The sequence below is a fragment of the Dasypus novemcinctus genome, chromosome 18 (assembly GCF_030445035.2).
Source record: "Dasypus novemcinctus isolate mDasNov1 chromosome 18, mDasNov1.1.hap2, whole genome shotgun sequence".
In the NCBI taxonomy this organism is placed as follows: domain Eukaryota; kingdom Metazoa; phylum Chordata; class Mammalia; order Cingulata; family Dasypodidae; genus Dasypus; species Dasypus novemcinctus.
In genome coordinates this window covers 20261993-20278232 of record NC_080690.1, presented here as the reverse complement: position 1 = coordinate 20278232, position 16240 = coordinate 20261993, and the positions used below count along the sequence as shown (strand labels likewise).

The 16240-nt window shown below is 42.4% G+C and overlaps 1 protein-coding gene across 1 annotated transcript in view; it reads left to right on the top strand.

Annotated features, from left to right (window-relative positions):
- Window positions 1–16240, top strand: part of WWP2 (WW domain containing E3 ubiquitin protein ligase 2) — a 164189-nt gene that overhangs the window by 362 nt on the left and 147587 nt on the right. The window lies entirely within an intron of this gene.

The following is a 16240-nucleotide window of genomic DNA, read 5'->3' as shown; positions in this document are numbered from 1 at the left end:
GGGTGGTGCGGTCCCGGCGCCGGGGGGCGGCGGCTTCCTGTGGGAGGGGCCTGGCGCGGCGGTTCCGGCCTCCGAGGAGGGGTGTCCCGGCTCCCGCCCGGGCGGAGTGGGCGCGCCGGGGGCCGCGCGTGGGGGCTGCTCGGAGGTGGGCTCTGAGGCAGCCCAGGGTGCGGCGGGGAGCGAGTCCTTCTTGATGCCCGGGGATGGAGAGGTGTGACCTTTGTGGAGGGATCGGGACAGGAGGAAGGGGTGACTTGGGACCGAACTGGAAGGGGGTACCCGAGAAAGAGCGTTTGGCTGGGAGGGTATGAGGGAGTAATGGCAAAAGATGCTTCCTGAGCCCCATCTTAGAGCCTCTTCCTTCCTTCCTCTTTGGAAGTGCTTGTTATCAGACACTTAGATTTCGGTCCCATTTAGTTGTTAAACTTCGGGAGGGATCACGGAGTCTTGATCATCTTGCTTTCGTCACACCCCCTTCGTCCTGCTTGGATAGGGTTTTCACTTCTTGAGAACCTAGTCCTTCAGGTCACCTTTCTTTGAGATTTTCCCAGATCAGGTCACTCTTAAGGCTTAAAAGAAAAAAATTGTGGATACTTTTCTCTGGTCGTAAAATGACTTTGAGTCTAAACTGTTGACCACGACTTAGCCCAGCAATGTAGTGACTGCTGAAATCTTGGACAGAGCAGCATCTACCTACATAGCTTTGCGACTTTTCTTCTTTCTTTGTTTTAAATTATTCAGGCTCCCTTCCCCTGTGACTACTTATCTTGACAAACTGTAAATAGATAGGGTGACTGAGAGGGCTATGTTGTGTTCCTTAGAACTGTGACCTATGAATCATGATTTGGACATGAAATACCTATGTTAAAGCTGCTCCTCTTTCTATTCGTGTTCACTGAAATTTGCAAATGTGAAATGAGTTTCATGAATGCAGTGTAACTGGAGTGAATGTTTAAACTGGACATTCACAGGATCCAGAGTCGTTTTCAGTAACAAGTAGGAAAAAAAAAACGTACTTTGCTCATGTATTATGAGTTCAAGTTTTGGAGTATTTGACAAACATTTAATAATTAATTTTCATAGCAGCCCTGTGAGTTAGGTTAGGAAGGTATTATTAGTCTTATTTCATATTTCACAAGACCTGAGAGAAACAAACTGGTTTTTAACAATTCTTTGTGCTTTCTTGTTTACTGGTCCCTTTCTCCCTACTAGACTGCAAATCCCCCCTCAAGGGCGTGTTTTATATCTTATTGGGCTACCAGCCTAGTGCCTGGCACATTGTGGGCACTTGGTAAATATTTGGTGAATTAATGAGTTTTTAAAGGTCACATAGCTGCAAGTGGTAGACAAAGGCTTTGAACTCAGGTCATCTCTCTTAGCTCTTCTCTTGTCAGACAAGCTTGCCCTTTAATGTGTTATTGGTACATATGGAAATGAACCCCTCCACGTGGGAGAAAGGCTTGGGCTGGCTTCTCTGTCTCACTTAATGACTACTTTCCCATCTATAAAGAACTTACACAAACATCTCATTTTATCTTCATCATGATCCTGTGAAGTTTGATGTTGTCCCCATTTTACAGAGGAAGAAACAGGCTGAGAGGTCCTGGCTTTAGGTCCCAGAGCTAGTAAGGGACCAAGTAGGGAAGCAAGCCCAGGCCTTTTATCCCCAAACCTCTTCTTTCTCGTTTATGGAAATGATTTAAAGTTCTATTTTAAAATAATTTTTTCAAGTATAAAAAAAGACGGCATTTTAAGGAAATGGCTACTGCAAAAATTGGGACTGTAGAAGGTGACTAAAAAACCCTATGTCATCACTGCATCTTCTTCCTGGGAAACATCTTCTTATTCAATGACTATTTGTAAGTGCCTGCTCTATGTGAGGCATTGTTGTAGAATTTCACTGTCTAGCACAGTAGTCACTAGCCACATGTGGCTATTGAACCCTTGAGATGTGCTGTAAGTGTAAAATACACACTGGATTTTGAAGACGTAGTATGAAAAACCAGGAAAATATCATTGATATTTTTATGTTACTATAATGATAACATAAATATAATAATACAATACAAATATACACTATTAATGGTAATATTTTGGGTTTATTATGTTTTTTACAATTATATTATTATGCTATGTTATAATACAATTTATTATTATATATTCCTTAACCTCTTATTTTTTAAAATGTGGCTCCTGGAAAATTAAAAATTACATATATGGCTCCCATTTTTGGCTCCTGTTATATTTTTCTCGGACAGCACTATTCTAGAAAGGGGGATACATCAGTACATAAGAAAGGCAAACATTCCTGCCCTTGGAGATCTGAAATTTTAGTGGGAACGGTAAAATAAGCAAAATGGATAGGTAAAATACATATTATATTGTAATAAAGCAGGCAAGAAGGATGTGGAGTGTTTGCTGGTTTGCAGTTTTAAATAGGGTACTTGGAAAAGCCTCCCTGAGAAGGTGACAGTTGAGTAAAGATCTGAAGGAGGTGAGGGAAGGAGCCACATGGCTGAACAGGGGCATAGTGGTCCAGGCAGAGAGAAGTCCAGGTGGGAAGTTCAAAAGCCCTAGTGAAGGAACACCCCTGGCATGTTTGTAGACTAGCCAGGAGGCTGTGTGGCTAGACGGGAGACAGGAAGAGGTAGAGTGATAGGAACTGAGGTCAGAGAGGTATTGGGAGAGAGAAGAGAGATGGGTGGATGGTATGGGATCATGTAGGCCATTGGAAGCACTTTGGTTTTCACTCAGAGTGAGTTGGGGTCATTGGAGAGTTTTGAGCAGTGTAATGACACAATCCAGCTTATATATATATATTTTTTAAAGATTTATTTCTCTCCCCTTTCCTGCTCCCCCTTACCCCCCACCCCAGTTGTCTGTTCTCTGTGTCCATTTGCTGCGTGTTCTTCTTTTTGTCTGCTGCTGTTGTTGTCAGTGGCACGGGAATCTGTGTTTCTTTTTGTTGCGTCATCTTGTTGTGTCAGCTGTCCGTGTGTGTGGCACCATTCCTGGGTAGGCTGCACTTTCTTTCGCGCTGGGCAGCTCTCCATACGGGGCACACTCCTTGCGCGTGGGGCTCCCCTATGCCGGGGACACCCCTGCATGGCATGGCATTCCTTGCGCATATCAGCACTGTGCATGGGCCAGCTCCACACAGGTCAAGGAGGCCTGGGGTTTGAACCGCGGACCTCCCATGTGGTAGATGGACGCCCTAACCACTGGGCCAAGTCCGCTTCCCCCAGTGTATGTTTTAACACACTCGCACTGATTGCTGTGTGGAGAAAGCGTTAAAGGGATCAAAAGTAGAGGCAGGAGAGGAGTTAGGAGGCTATTGCCATCATCCAGATGAAAGATGGACCAGGGTGGTGTGCTGGAGGTAATGGGAAGCGAATGGTGTTTGGATATAGTTTGAAGTGCAGCTGACAGCATTTGTTGGTGAATTGAGTTGGATGTAGGATGTGAGGGAAAGAAAGGAATCAAGGATGAACCCAAGGTCTTTGGCATGAACAACTGGAAGAGTGGAGTTGTCCTTAACTGAGAGGGTTAAGACTGTGGGAGGAGCAGGGTTGGGCTCAATTTTGTTTCTGTTGATTGTAAGATGCCCATTAGAATTTATGACAGTTTGAAGTTTTATGAATCCCAGAAAAAGATGATGTTCTTAAACTAATCCATTCCCGTGGGTGTGGGGACCTTTGATTGCATTAAACTCAGTTAAGGGGCCTTTGATTAGATTACTTGATAAGATCATTTTAGGGCTTTTGGTTGGGCTACAAAAGTCAGTGAGGCATGAGCCATCTTGGGTCTCTCCCCTCTTGCTGGGTTATAAATAGAGACACACAGAGAGATACACACACAGGAAAAGGGAGCTCTGCATTTTTTGATCCTGTGATGTGAGAGACGACTCAAGGATTACTAGCAGCCAAAGCTTAAGCACAAAGCCCCCAAGAGGCTGAGCCCACGGAGCAGCTCAAGGCTGCTCTGGGAGCTGGAGTCTGGAACATGGTAAGCCTGGAGGGGAAGGCAGGGACCTTGGCAGAGTTTGCCCACCCTCTTGCTTTACCACGTGGCAGCACAGCAGGATCACCAGCAGCCGACTTTGGTGAAGAAGCATCTCTTCTGGTGCCTTGATTTAGACATTTCATGGTCTCAGAACTGTGAGCCTTTACCCTATGTAAAATTCCCATTTTAAAAGCCAACCCGTTTCTGGTACTTCGCATTGGCAGCCCTGTGGCAAACTAAGACAGTCAAAGTCAAGGTGTTGTGGACAATTAGATATGGAAGTCTGGAGACAGGCCTGGGCTGGAGATACACATGTGGTTGCTGTTTGTGTGTGGATAGAAGTTAGTGCAAGTTACAAGACTGGGTGAGATTACCTAGGGTGTAGTGCAGATACATTTCCAAGAAGAGTGCTTCTTGCTAGAGGTTAAATTTTGAAATAAAACCTCAGTTTATACTGTTATACTAGTAAGTGTTGTATATACATCAAAGCAGTGTACTATATCTCTGGGAACTTGTTTTTTTCTCCTTTTTGCTTTTGATTTAGAGTCCCTTTTGAAAACCACAAGCTATTAGGTTACTTTTTTCTTGAAGAGGCTACTTTTCTAAGCATGCAACTTTGTACTGCTGCTAAAATCAATTTCACTGCCAATTTCTGGAATTAGTCTGACTTTCGGGATTGGTAACCAATTTAGAGACCTCAAGAAGGGATGAGTAATGGGATTTTAGAACTTTAAATTGTCAGTTTTACAAGCATGTATTGAGCACATATTGTTTGTCAGCTATCCCACCATTTTACAGATTAAAACAAACAGAACCTCACCCAGGTGAAGTGACTGCACGTGAGGTCATGCAGCCAAGAAATGGAGGAGCTGGGCCTTGAATTTTGTCTTCTGAGTCCAAATCTAGTACTTGCATCTATAAGATAGTATGGAATAGGAGTATGAACGTCAGCTCCCATTGGGATCAATCAGAGAGCTGCTTTTGGGGAACTGTGAGTCACTTTGGACTCTTACAGACTTTGGAATTTCTGAGAGGTGAGGAAAAAAAGAGAAGCACTCACTTCCCCTTTAAAAGAACTGATTGGAGTCTCTTTCTGAATGTTGTCGCACCCCTCTGCTGTCCCTTCTCCTCCAGCTTATAAACAAATATTCAGTGATTGAAGTGTTAACTATTTATAGGAAAATATCAAATACCAAGACTGTTATTTGATCTAGGCAAGCCCTCTTCCTCTGTGTCACCCATGCCTTTGTCTTCCTGTTTCGTCGCAAGTTCTGTTTTCCAGTCTCTTTCATTATTAGCTTAATTCCCCTGTGCTGCCAATGATATAACCTTTCTCCCTGCCTCCCTCCCTCTCTTTTTATATGGTTGGTCTTTGTACAGATGTCATATGGCAAAGTTTGGTTCTGTTTGATTGCCTTTTTTTTTTTTTTAAGGAGATACTGGGGCTTGAACCCAGGACCTTGTACATGGGAAGCAGGCGCTCAGCCGCTGAGCTACATCTGCTCCCCAGTGAAAGTTGGTTTTTTCGTTTGTTTGTTTTTAGGTGGTACTGGGGATTGAACCCAGGATCTTGTACATGGGAAGCAGGTGCTCAACCACTTGAGTTGCATCCACTCCCCATGACTACTTTTTTTTCCTTCTTCTTTTTTCTTTTTAAATATTTTCCCATGATTACTTTTTAAAAAAGATTTTCAAGTTCCTTTTATTTTTTTTAAAGATTTTAATTTTTTTTACTTATTTCTCTCCCCTTCCCCCCCAGTTGTCTGCTCTCTGTGTTCATTCACTGTGTGTTCTTCTGTGACCGCTTCTATCTGTATCAGCGGCACCAGGAATCTGTGTTTCTTTTTGTTGTGTCATCTTACTGTGTTAACTCTGTGTGTGCGGTGCCGTTCTTGGGCAGGCTGAACTTTCTTTTGCGCTGGGCGGCTCTCCTCACGGGGCACACTCCTTGCACGTGGGGCTCCCCTATGCGGGGGACACCCCTATGTGGCAGGGCACTCATTGTGCGCATCGGCACTGCGTATGGGCCGGCTCCACATGGGTCAAGGAGGCCCTGGGTTTGAACCATGGACCTCCCATGTGGTAGGCGGACACCCTATCCATTGGGTCATCCGCTTCCCGATTGCTTTTTAATATGGACCTTTGGAGAATGGGTGGTAACTCATTGTTGAAGAGAGAAAAGAAGCGAATAAAGAAGCATTTGTGTTGGAAAGAACTGGAAAAGCATCAGAGTGTAAGCAACTCTGCCTGTTTTACAGTGGGTTATCTCTAAATAAAATAACGGTGTTGGTGAGTAGTTCCTGGCTCTCTTCTACACAAGTCCTTTCATCTCAAGATGAGTATCCTACCGCACTGATGAAAGAGGCTGCTGATGTGGGAGGAGGGGAAGGGGGATTGATGGGGAGTGGGATTTATTTTTTAATGTAACATTTTGTGTCATCTATGTATCTTTAAAAAAAAAGGTCATAAAAGGTTAAAAGAAAAAAAAAAAAGGATGAGTACCCACTAGTTTTTTTGACTCAAAGCTAGATCAAGAATTTCGGGAACTGAAGTTCCTGCAATCCCAGAGCCTGTCATTTCAGCATCAAGAACTACTTTAGCTTGTAGTTAATGTTCGAAGAGCACTTAACTATGTGCCAGCTGCTTAACCTGAAGTCCTTTCATTTAATCCCTACAGTAATCTTATGCTGTAAATACTATTTTTAGATTCATTTATTGATGAGGAAACTGAGTTTTAAAGGAGTTAAGTTACTTGCCCAACATCACTCAAGGACTAGTGAGTGGTCAGGTCTCCTTACCTCCAAAAGGCTGATTTTTGGTTGCTTGATTTGAAAAGTTCCTGCTGAGGTTGGAATGTAAGAATATTCAGGTGCTTTAGATAGTCAGGAACTGTCACTTGCTAGAGCTGATGTATGGATGCTGGATGCGTATATCTGACATAAGTCTTGTCAAAAGCTCTTTAAGGGGAAGCGACTGTGGCTCAATCCTTTGGGCTCCGTCTACCATACGGGAGGTCCTGGGTTCGTGTCCCCTGGCCTCTGCGCTTTGGAGAGCTGGCTCAGCAAGATGACCCAACAAAGGGAGACGAGCAGACACAGAACAAACGCACAGTGAATGAACACAGAGAAGAGACAGCAAAGAACGGAACAAGCTGCAAGGGGGAGAGTATATAAATAAATAAATCTTAAAAAAAAAGGCTCTTTAAGGATTTATTTAAAGGGATCTCTCCTGGCAAGATGTCTGAGCCTCCTGAGGGTAGGTGCCCTGTGGTATTCACCTTTCTGTTCCCAGGGCCTGGCACCGAGTGAGGTTTATGAGCATCCGTTGAGTGACTCTGGCTTAGGCCTGGACAGGGTGAGTAAAAGGGGCTGGGAGAGGCACCATCAGAGCAGCTGGCTGCCTTCCTGCTGAAGGTGTCCTGGACCTTTATTTAGTGCACCCCCTGACTTCAAGAATCAACCCATCCAAACAACCCAAAATGTCCATCAACTGATGAATGGATAAACAAAAGGTAGTATACTGCACAACAGAATATCAGTCAGCTGTCAACAGGAAGTGAACCTTAACTTAATTCCATCTGCAGTAGTGACTCATGCTACATCATGGAGGAAACTTGAAGACAGTATGCTAAAAGGAAGAAACCAGACTCAAAAGGCCACATATTGTATGATGCCATTCATATGAAGTGTCCAGAATTGGCAAATCAGTAGAGACAGAAAGTAGATTAGTGGTTGCTGGGGGTGGGGGGGTGGGGAGTGACTGCTAATGGATGTGGGTTTCTTTGGGGAATGAAAACGTTCCTGAATTAGACAGTGGTGATGGTTGCACAACTTCGAGGAAATACAAAGAAACACTGAACTGTATACATTAAAAAAGTGAATTTTATGGTTTGTGAGGTATATCTCAATATTAATTAAAAAAAGAAATGAACTTTCCTGTTTTGAATGCACCCTCTGTGTCTTGTGGAGATGGAGCCAGGATTTTGGTACAGGCGACAGCAGCCAGTATGTTTCATCTTCAGGCTGTCACGGCACCCGTTGTTATTCCACTTGCCCCATTGTTTCCAACCGAATATGGTAAAAAAGAAAAAAAAATCCTCTCTGCTTTTATCTTATCAGATATTTTAAGTATCTCAAAAAGGACTGTTAGATCACTGTCACCTTTTGGGATATCTCTGCAAATTCTGAACCAGGGAGTGGGCCCTTGAAATGCTCACTTGTCCTAATGAGAGGGATTTGAGAATTACCACCCTTGTTAATAGTCTCTTCTCTTTTGATAGCCAGCAAAGTACAGGCAACGAAAGCTGGATTTTTAAATTTTATTTTATAGTTTAACTTTTATTATCACCAGTCTTTATCAATTCAGCTGTTCTATTGTTTTGGAAACATTGAACCAATTTTCCATAGGGTGATGTGACTTCCTTCCTCTTCATTCTTTTTTATTTTTATTTTTTGAGGTACCGGGGCTGGGAATTGAGCCCTGGACCTCTTATGAGGGAAGCTGGCGCTGAATCACTGAGCCATATCGGCTTCCCTGAGTTGTTGTTCTTTTTGTTTGCTCGTTGCTTGCTTTTTGGTTTTAGGAGGCACTGGGGATCGAAACTGGGACTTCCCATGTGGGAAGCAGGTGCTCAACCACTTGAGCCACATCCACCGCCCCCTCCCCCACTTTTTTTCTTAAGAGTTTCTTTTTTAAAAGTAAAGGTGCAAGGTCAGGATTTGTTCCCTTCAGGGCAGAGCTGTGGTCCTTGGAAGCTGGTAGTTCAGGTTGTATCGCAGTCTAACCTCTGGGCAGGAGGGCAGCTATCCTTTTGGTTGTGCTATCCACACAGGTCCTAGGGTGTGCCTGCGGAACAGCAGAGAAAAGAGGAACGTGGAGGGGAGGACGAACCCATCAAAGGAGGAAAGGAAAAGAGTGAGAGGGAGGAGGAAGTCTGGCGAACCCTTCATGGGAAGACCTTCGGTCTACCCGACTCTTCCAGTATAGCCCTGATTGTCTCATCCTGTTGCTTTTCATTAAAATAGACACCTTATTCTCAAAGCCTCAAAAGCTAATCAGTCATCCATCATTGTCAGTTAACAGTGGCACCACCAAATTATTTTAAAAGGGAACATGCAAAATACTTAAATACTTGTTTTCTTTATGTAGAAATAAAACATCATGGTATGTTTAGAATTCTGTTTTGTACCTGGAATCACAATTAAGAAACAAACAACAATTGCAGCAAGACCATGCCCCTGTAACTGCAGGGGTTATTTCTTTTCTTTTCTTTTTTAAATTAAGCACCTGTTTTTTTTCAAGATTTATTTTTATTTATTTCTCTCCCCTACCCCTAGTTTTTTCCTCTGTGTCCACTCACTGTGTTCTTTTGTGTCTGCTTGTATTCTTGTTAGTGGCACCAGGAATCTGTGTCTCTTTTTGTTGTGTGATCTTGCTGTGTCAGCTCTGTGTGTGCAACGCCACACCTGGGCAGGCTGCACTTTTTTTGCGTTGGGCGGCTCTCCTTATAGGGCGCACTCCTTATGTGTGGGGCTCCCCTATGCGGGGACACCTGTGTGGCACGGCACTCCTTGCGCGCATCAGCACTGCGCGTGGGCCAGCTCCACATGGGTCAGGAGGCCCGAGCGGTGAGTACACAAATTCAATCAGTGCAAAAATTGAATGTAGATAAGGTGCTACTTTTTTTAAGATTTTGTTTATTTTCCCCCCTTCCCCTCCTCCCGCCCTGCTATTTTTTGCTGTCCGTATTGTCTTCTCATTTTCTCTCCTCTAGAATTCACTGGGATTTGATCCTGGAGACTGCTGTTGTGGAAAGAGGTTCCCTGTCAATTGCACCACCTCAGTTCCTAGTTTCTGCTGCATTTCACCTTGACTCTCCTCTTGTCTCTTTTTTATTGCGTCATCATCTTACTGTGTGACTCACTTGTGCAGGCACTGGCTCATCACATGGCACTTGTGCGGGCACTCACATGGGCACGGGATCGCTACGTGGGCACTTGCACTCGCCAGGCGGGCACTCGTGCTCACCACACGGGCACTCGTGCAGGCACTGGCTCGCTGCACAGGCATACTTTTTCTTTTTCACCAGGAGGCCCCAGGGATCAAACCCAGGCCCTCCCATATGGAGGGGGAAGCTCTATCACTTGAGTCACATCTGCTTCCCCCCTAATTGTTTTATAACCACAGTAAACTAGTACAGAGAGCCACAGTAAACTAGTACACAGTAAACCAGTACTGCAAAACAACACAGTAACGTTTCAAAGATCAAGATGTTTCCTTAGCAAGGCTGAAGATTTCAGTCTGGTTTTTGCATGGGTCACTGGGTATATAGCACAGTCCAGGCTTAAACCGGATTTAAACAGAATAATGGCCACTTAGCTCAGGTAGAAGTAGAAGTGCTTGGCTTTATGTGTCATATAACTACTGAGGTTCCTCCCAACAATGCAGTGCAGGGTGGGTTGTCCTTATCAAACTCCTCCTTGTTGGGACTGTAGTGTCCTTTATGCTTTATTTCTCCAAGGCCTGAGTAGTGCACTCCACTAAGACATGTTGCATCTGCTCCAACATGTCTGCATTTTCATCACGGCCTTTTGGTCGCACATGGATATAGATATTAAAATTAAATAAAGGCTTCATCCTATGATCTGATTTGAAAAGAAATGTTTTTCCTTTTTGAATTTAAATTTCACTTAATCCCCAAATAATACATGCACATATTTTAAAAAGTCAAAGAGCGTCACAAGACTTATAATGCCAACAGCACTTCCTTGCTTCACCCTGTCTTATTCTTGATTCTACTTCTGTAGAGGGAATACTTGTAACTTGTAGCTATTTTCTGGTATTGACGTCTATGTTTCGAAATAACATCCTTATTCCATTATTTCTTAGCTTGTCAGTTTGACTTATCTATTGTCTTTCAACAAACATGAAGATTTAGCTTCTTTCTGGCTAATCTCCACATATACACATGGTTTTCAACCCTTATCATCTTCTGATTACAACCATATCACATTACAAATTAAATCAAATGTTTACACTATTATAATTTATACTGTCATTTACAGCTGAGCTACAAGGTGTATCAGGATTACATTTCCTTTTTTGTACAGCTTTTGTTTTTCTTAGAGTTATATATTGCCTCATTTTTTCATTGGCATAATTTTCTAGGTACTAATCACTAATTCAGCTCCGAACATATTGATGGAACTAAAATACTTCTTTCAATGCAATCAGTACATCATGCAATCTATCTCTTACATTTTACTTTTTTAGGGATGGTACCTCTTGTAAAGCCCTCTTAACTGGACTGGATGCTCTCTAGTCTATTAAAAAATATAGCAGACCTCAGAGATATTGTGGGTTTGGTTTCAGGCCACTGCAATAAAACAAATAACATAATAAAGCAAGTCATGCAAATTTTTATTTTCCCAGTGCATATAAAAGTTGCATTTATATTTATACTGTATGGTATACAGTAGCATTATGTCCTTAAAAAAGGGACAAACCTTAATTAAAATGTGACACAGATGCAAAGTGAGCACATGTTGGAAAAATGGTGCCAAAAGACTAGCTCAGTGTAGGGTTGTCATAAACCTTCAGTTTGTGAAACATGGTATATCTGTGAAGTGCAATAAAGCAAAGTGCAATAAAATGAGGCGTGCCTGTAAAGCCCTGGTTTTCTCTTCATCATTAGTTTAGGAATTCCTTTTGCCTCTCCCATGTGGCTACCCAGTTATTCTCTGTCTTTCTCATTTATTCCCTTGTTTTGGTGGAACATATCTCCTTTTAGTAGCTTACTAAGCAAAGGAACTTGGGAAATAAATACGTTTTTTGAGAATTTGTACATCAGAAAAAAATCAATGCTTTCCTCTCTTACTTGATCAATGGTTTTCTTGGTTATAGAATTTTAGATGGGAAATAATTTTATCTCAGAATTTGAAGGTATTGCACTGTATTATAGCATTCAGTATTGCTATCGAGAAGTCTGATGCCATTCTGGTCTCAGTTATTTGTAAATGTGGTTGTGAGCTTATATAGTCTTTTCTTTATTCTGATATTCTAAAATTTCATGACATTGTGCTTTAGGGTGGTTCTTTTTTCATCCATTGTTCTGGGCACTCAGGTCCTTTCTGTCTGGCAATGTATAAACAACAGTTGAAAATTTTTTGGTAACATTTCTTTGAAAATTTCTTTCTTTTTCTTTTCTGTTTCTGGTGTTCCTATAAGTCAGACATTAGGCATTTTGTATTAATCTACTATTTAAAAAATATTTTCTTTCCTATTTATAATTTTCTTTTTCTTTTTAGCACATATCCTCACTTTATTTGCTAGTTTTACTTCTGCTATTAGAGATGCTCTTTCCAAAAGCACTTTCTTGTTCTCTGAATGTTTCTTTCTTTTTAAAAATAACATTCTGTTCTTATTTCATGAATGCAGTATTTGCTACTATCTCTTTTGAGGATTTATTTTTTTTTCAGTTAAAAAAAATTAAGATACAATTTATGTCATAAAATTCAACCTTTTAAAGTGTACAGTTTAGTGGTTTTTACTTTAATTAAAAGGTTGTACAACCATAATTCATCACCCCCCCCAAAAGAAACCCCATGCCCAATAGTAGTTACTCCCCATTTTCCCCTCCACCCCAGTCCCTGGCAACCACTAACCCACTTTCTGTTCTGTGGATTTGTCTATTCTGGGCATTTCTTAGAAATGGAATCATACGATATATGATCTTCTATATCTGGCTTCTTTCAGTTAGCATGATGCTTTCAAGGTTCATCCATATTGTAGCATGTATATTACTTCATTCCTTTTTAGTGACCCAATAATATTCCATAGCATGGATATATTATATTTTATTTATCCAATTATCAGTTGATGGATGTTTGGGTTATTTCCAGTTTTGGACTGTTGTGAATAATGCTGCAAATTTTTGCATGGACCCATGTTTTCTGTTCTTTTGCATATAGACCTAGAATATATACCTGTAATTGCTGGGTCATGTGGTAACTCTATGTTTAACTTGTTGAGGAACTGCCAAACCATTTTCCAACCAACAGTGTTGTGTTATGAGGGTTACATGTTCTCCTCATCTTCTCCACCACTTGGTATTGTCTATCTTTTTTTTTCCTTAGGAGGTACCAGGGATTGAACCTGGGACCTTGTATATGGGAAGCTGAAGTGTTATCTCATTATGGTTTTGATTTTCATTTCTTTAATAATTGATGATTCTGAAAATCTTTTTGATGCTTAGTGACTATTTGTAAATCTTCTTTGGAGAACTGTCTATTCAAATCCTTTGCCCGTTAAAACATTGTGTCATCTTTTTGTTGGTGAGTTATAAGATTTCTTTTATGTATTCTGGATACAAGTATGATTTAAAAATATTTTCTTTCAGTCTATGTGTTGTCTTTTTACTTTCTTAATAGTGTCCTTTGAAGCATAAAAGTTTCTAATTTTGATGAATTCCAATTTATTTGTTTTTTTCTTTGGTTGGTAGTACTTTTGGTCTCATATCTAGGAAACTGCTGCCAATTTTTCGTGGAGATTTGTACCTGTGTTTTCTTCTATGAGACTGTAGCAGTTTGATATTTTTTATGAATTCCGAAAATAGATATTGGATTATGTTAGTAGACTGGCTTTTTCCTCTGGGCATATTACATTATTTTTGGATTCAGAGGTTTCACTTTCACTTGATTAAATTATGATTGAGGCTTTAAATGGGCCACGTTAGAAGTACTTCGAGTCCCCGCCTCCTTGGTGGGCAGGGACTCAGAGAAGAGCACACTGCTGAGCAGACAGTGGAGTTTTTTTTTAAAGTTTTTTAAATTTATTTCTCTCCCCTGCAACTAGTTGTCTGTGTCCATTTGCTGTGCCTTTTCTGTATCTGCTTGTCTTCTCTTTAGGTGGCACTGGGAACTGATCCGGAGACCTTCTATAGTAGAAGAGAGGTGCTCAATCTCTTGGGCCACCTCAGCTCCCTGGTCTGCTGCATCTCTTATTGTCTTGGCTCTGTGTCTCTTTTTGTTGCGTTTTCTTGTTGTGCCAGCTCTCTGCTCCAGCCAGCTTGCAGCATGGGCCAGCACTACTACACAGACCAGCACTTCACTTGGGCCAGCTCGCCACGTGGACCAGCACTCCATGTGAGCCAGCTCTCGGCTTGGGCCAGCTTGCCTTCACTAGAAGGTCCAGGGAATTGAACACTGGACCTCCTATATGGTAGAAAGGAGCCCAATTGCTTGAGCCACATCTGCTTCCCAGTGGAGTTTTTTTTTTTTTTTAATACTGAAGCCCCGGGAAGTAAACACATAGGAGAACACAGAAGAGTAGAGACGGATTCGTAGACATGGCAGAGGCCCCGGCAAGAGAGAGAGACTAATAGTCTCCAGCTGATCTTGTGGAGAGACCAGAACAGTGGAGCCTGGAGGGAAAAGAGCCTGGGAGAGACAAGACTAGTCCCAGCCCGCAGCTGAGATTGGAAGAAACTGGAACCATGGACCCTCGGGAGGTGGAGGAAGGCTGAACCCTCCCAGATATCGCCTGTCATATTGCACCAACACGTGGCAACAGACTTTGGGTGAGGGAAGTAACTTATGCTTTATGGCCTTGTGACTGTAAGCTTCTGCCCCATATTAATACCCTTTATAAAAGCCAACAGATTTCTGGTATTTTGCATCAGCACCCTTTAGGCTGACTAACACAGAGTCTATACCTTTAGCTCTTACATTTAGGTCTTTTAAACTATTTTGAGTTAATTTTTGTATACAGTATGGGGTAGGGGTCTGATTTCATTCATTCGCCTTTAGTTGATTTAGCTCCATTTGTTGAAAAGATCATTCTTTCCAACTGAATTGTCTTGGCACTCTAGTCTAAAATCAATTGAACATAATCATCTGGATTTATTTCTGGAGTCTAATTTCTATTCTGTTGATTTATATGTCTACCCTTATGCCAGTAACACAGTTATTTGATTACTGTAGCTTTGTATTAAATTTGCAGGAACTGGGAAATGGATGTGACTCAACCAATTGGGCTCCCGTCTACCATATATAGGAGGTCCAGGGTTTGATGCCCAGGGCCTCCTGGTGAGGGCAAGCTGGCCTACACGGAGTGCTGGCCCACACAGGAATGTGGCCCCGCGCAGGAGTGCCGCCCTGCGTGGGAATGCCACCCTGCATAGGACAGCCGCCTTGTGCAGGAGTGCTGGCCAACGTGGAGAGCTAGCGCAGCAAGATGACGCAACAAGAGACACGGGAGAAAATAAGAAGACATAGCAGAACGGGGAGACGAGGTAGTGCAAGAGAGTACTTGCCACTCTCCCACTCTGGAAGGTCCCGGGATCAGTTTTTGGAGCCACCTAATGAGAATACAAGCAGACACAGAAGAACACACAGCGAATCGACGCAGAGAGCAGACAACAAGGGGAGCGGGGCAGGGAGGGGGCTGCAGAAATAAATGAAAAATAAATCTAAAAAAAATTTACAGGAAGTGAGTCCTCCAACTTTGTTCTTTCTTCTTAAGATTGTTTTGGCTATTTTAGGGCCCTTGCATATCCATATGAATTTTCAGATCAGTTTATCTAATTGAGTTCTTCTGTTTATTTGTTTGGATATCTGGCTTTCATGTTCAGAGCCTTCTTCAAATGGTTGTTTGTATTTAAGCCTTAGGTACTAACAGGCTGTTAGGCAGTGCTGGGACCCAAGTGAAAGAAGGTAGCTGGGAGAAGTGACCTCTCATGTTCAGGAGGTCCACTTTCACTTTATCTCCCTGGATCAACAGGGTGCCTTATCCCATCCTCAGCTGTGCCTAAAGTCCTCAAGTCTGGCCTTAGTCTCCAGAGACTAAAACTCCACTCTTCTCCTTGCGATGGGGAGGGTTGACGCCTGGTTGAAATGGGTGGAGAGGATAGTCCGAGACTCCCATATAGGCTTTTGTTAGTCTTCTTCTTTGAAACCCACTCTTGCCCTCATGCTTGGAGGTACCTGGTGCTACCAGTTACCTATCCTGTCTGGGAATCTGCAATGTCAGTCAGCTTGTTTCTTTTTTTTTAAAAAAAGATTTATTTGTTTAATTTTTTATTTCTTTCCCCTTCCCCGCCCCCCACCCCCATTGTCTGCTTTCTGTGTCCATTTGCTGTGTGTTCTGTGTCTGCTTATATTCTTGTCAGCGGCACTGGGAATCTGTGTCTCTTTTTGTTGCATCATCTTGCTGCGTCAGCTCTCTGTGTGTGCAGTGCCAC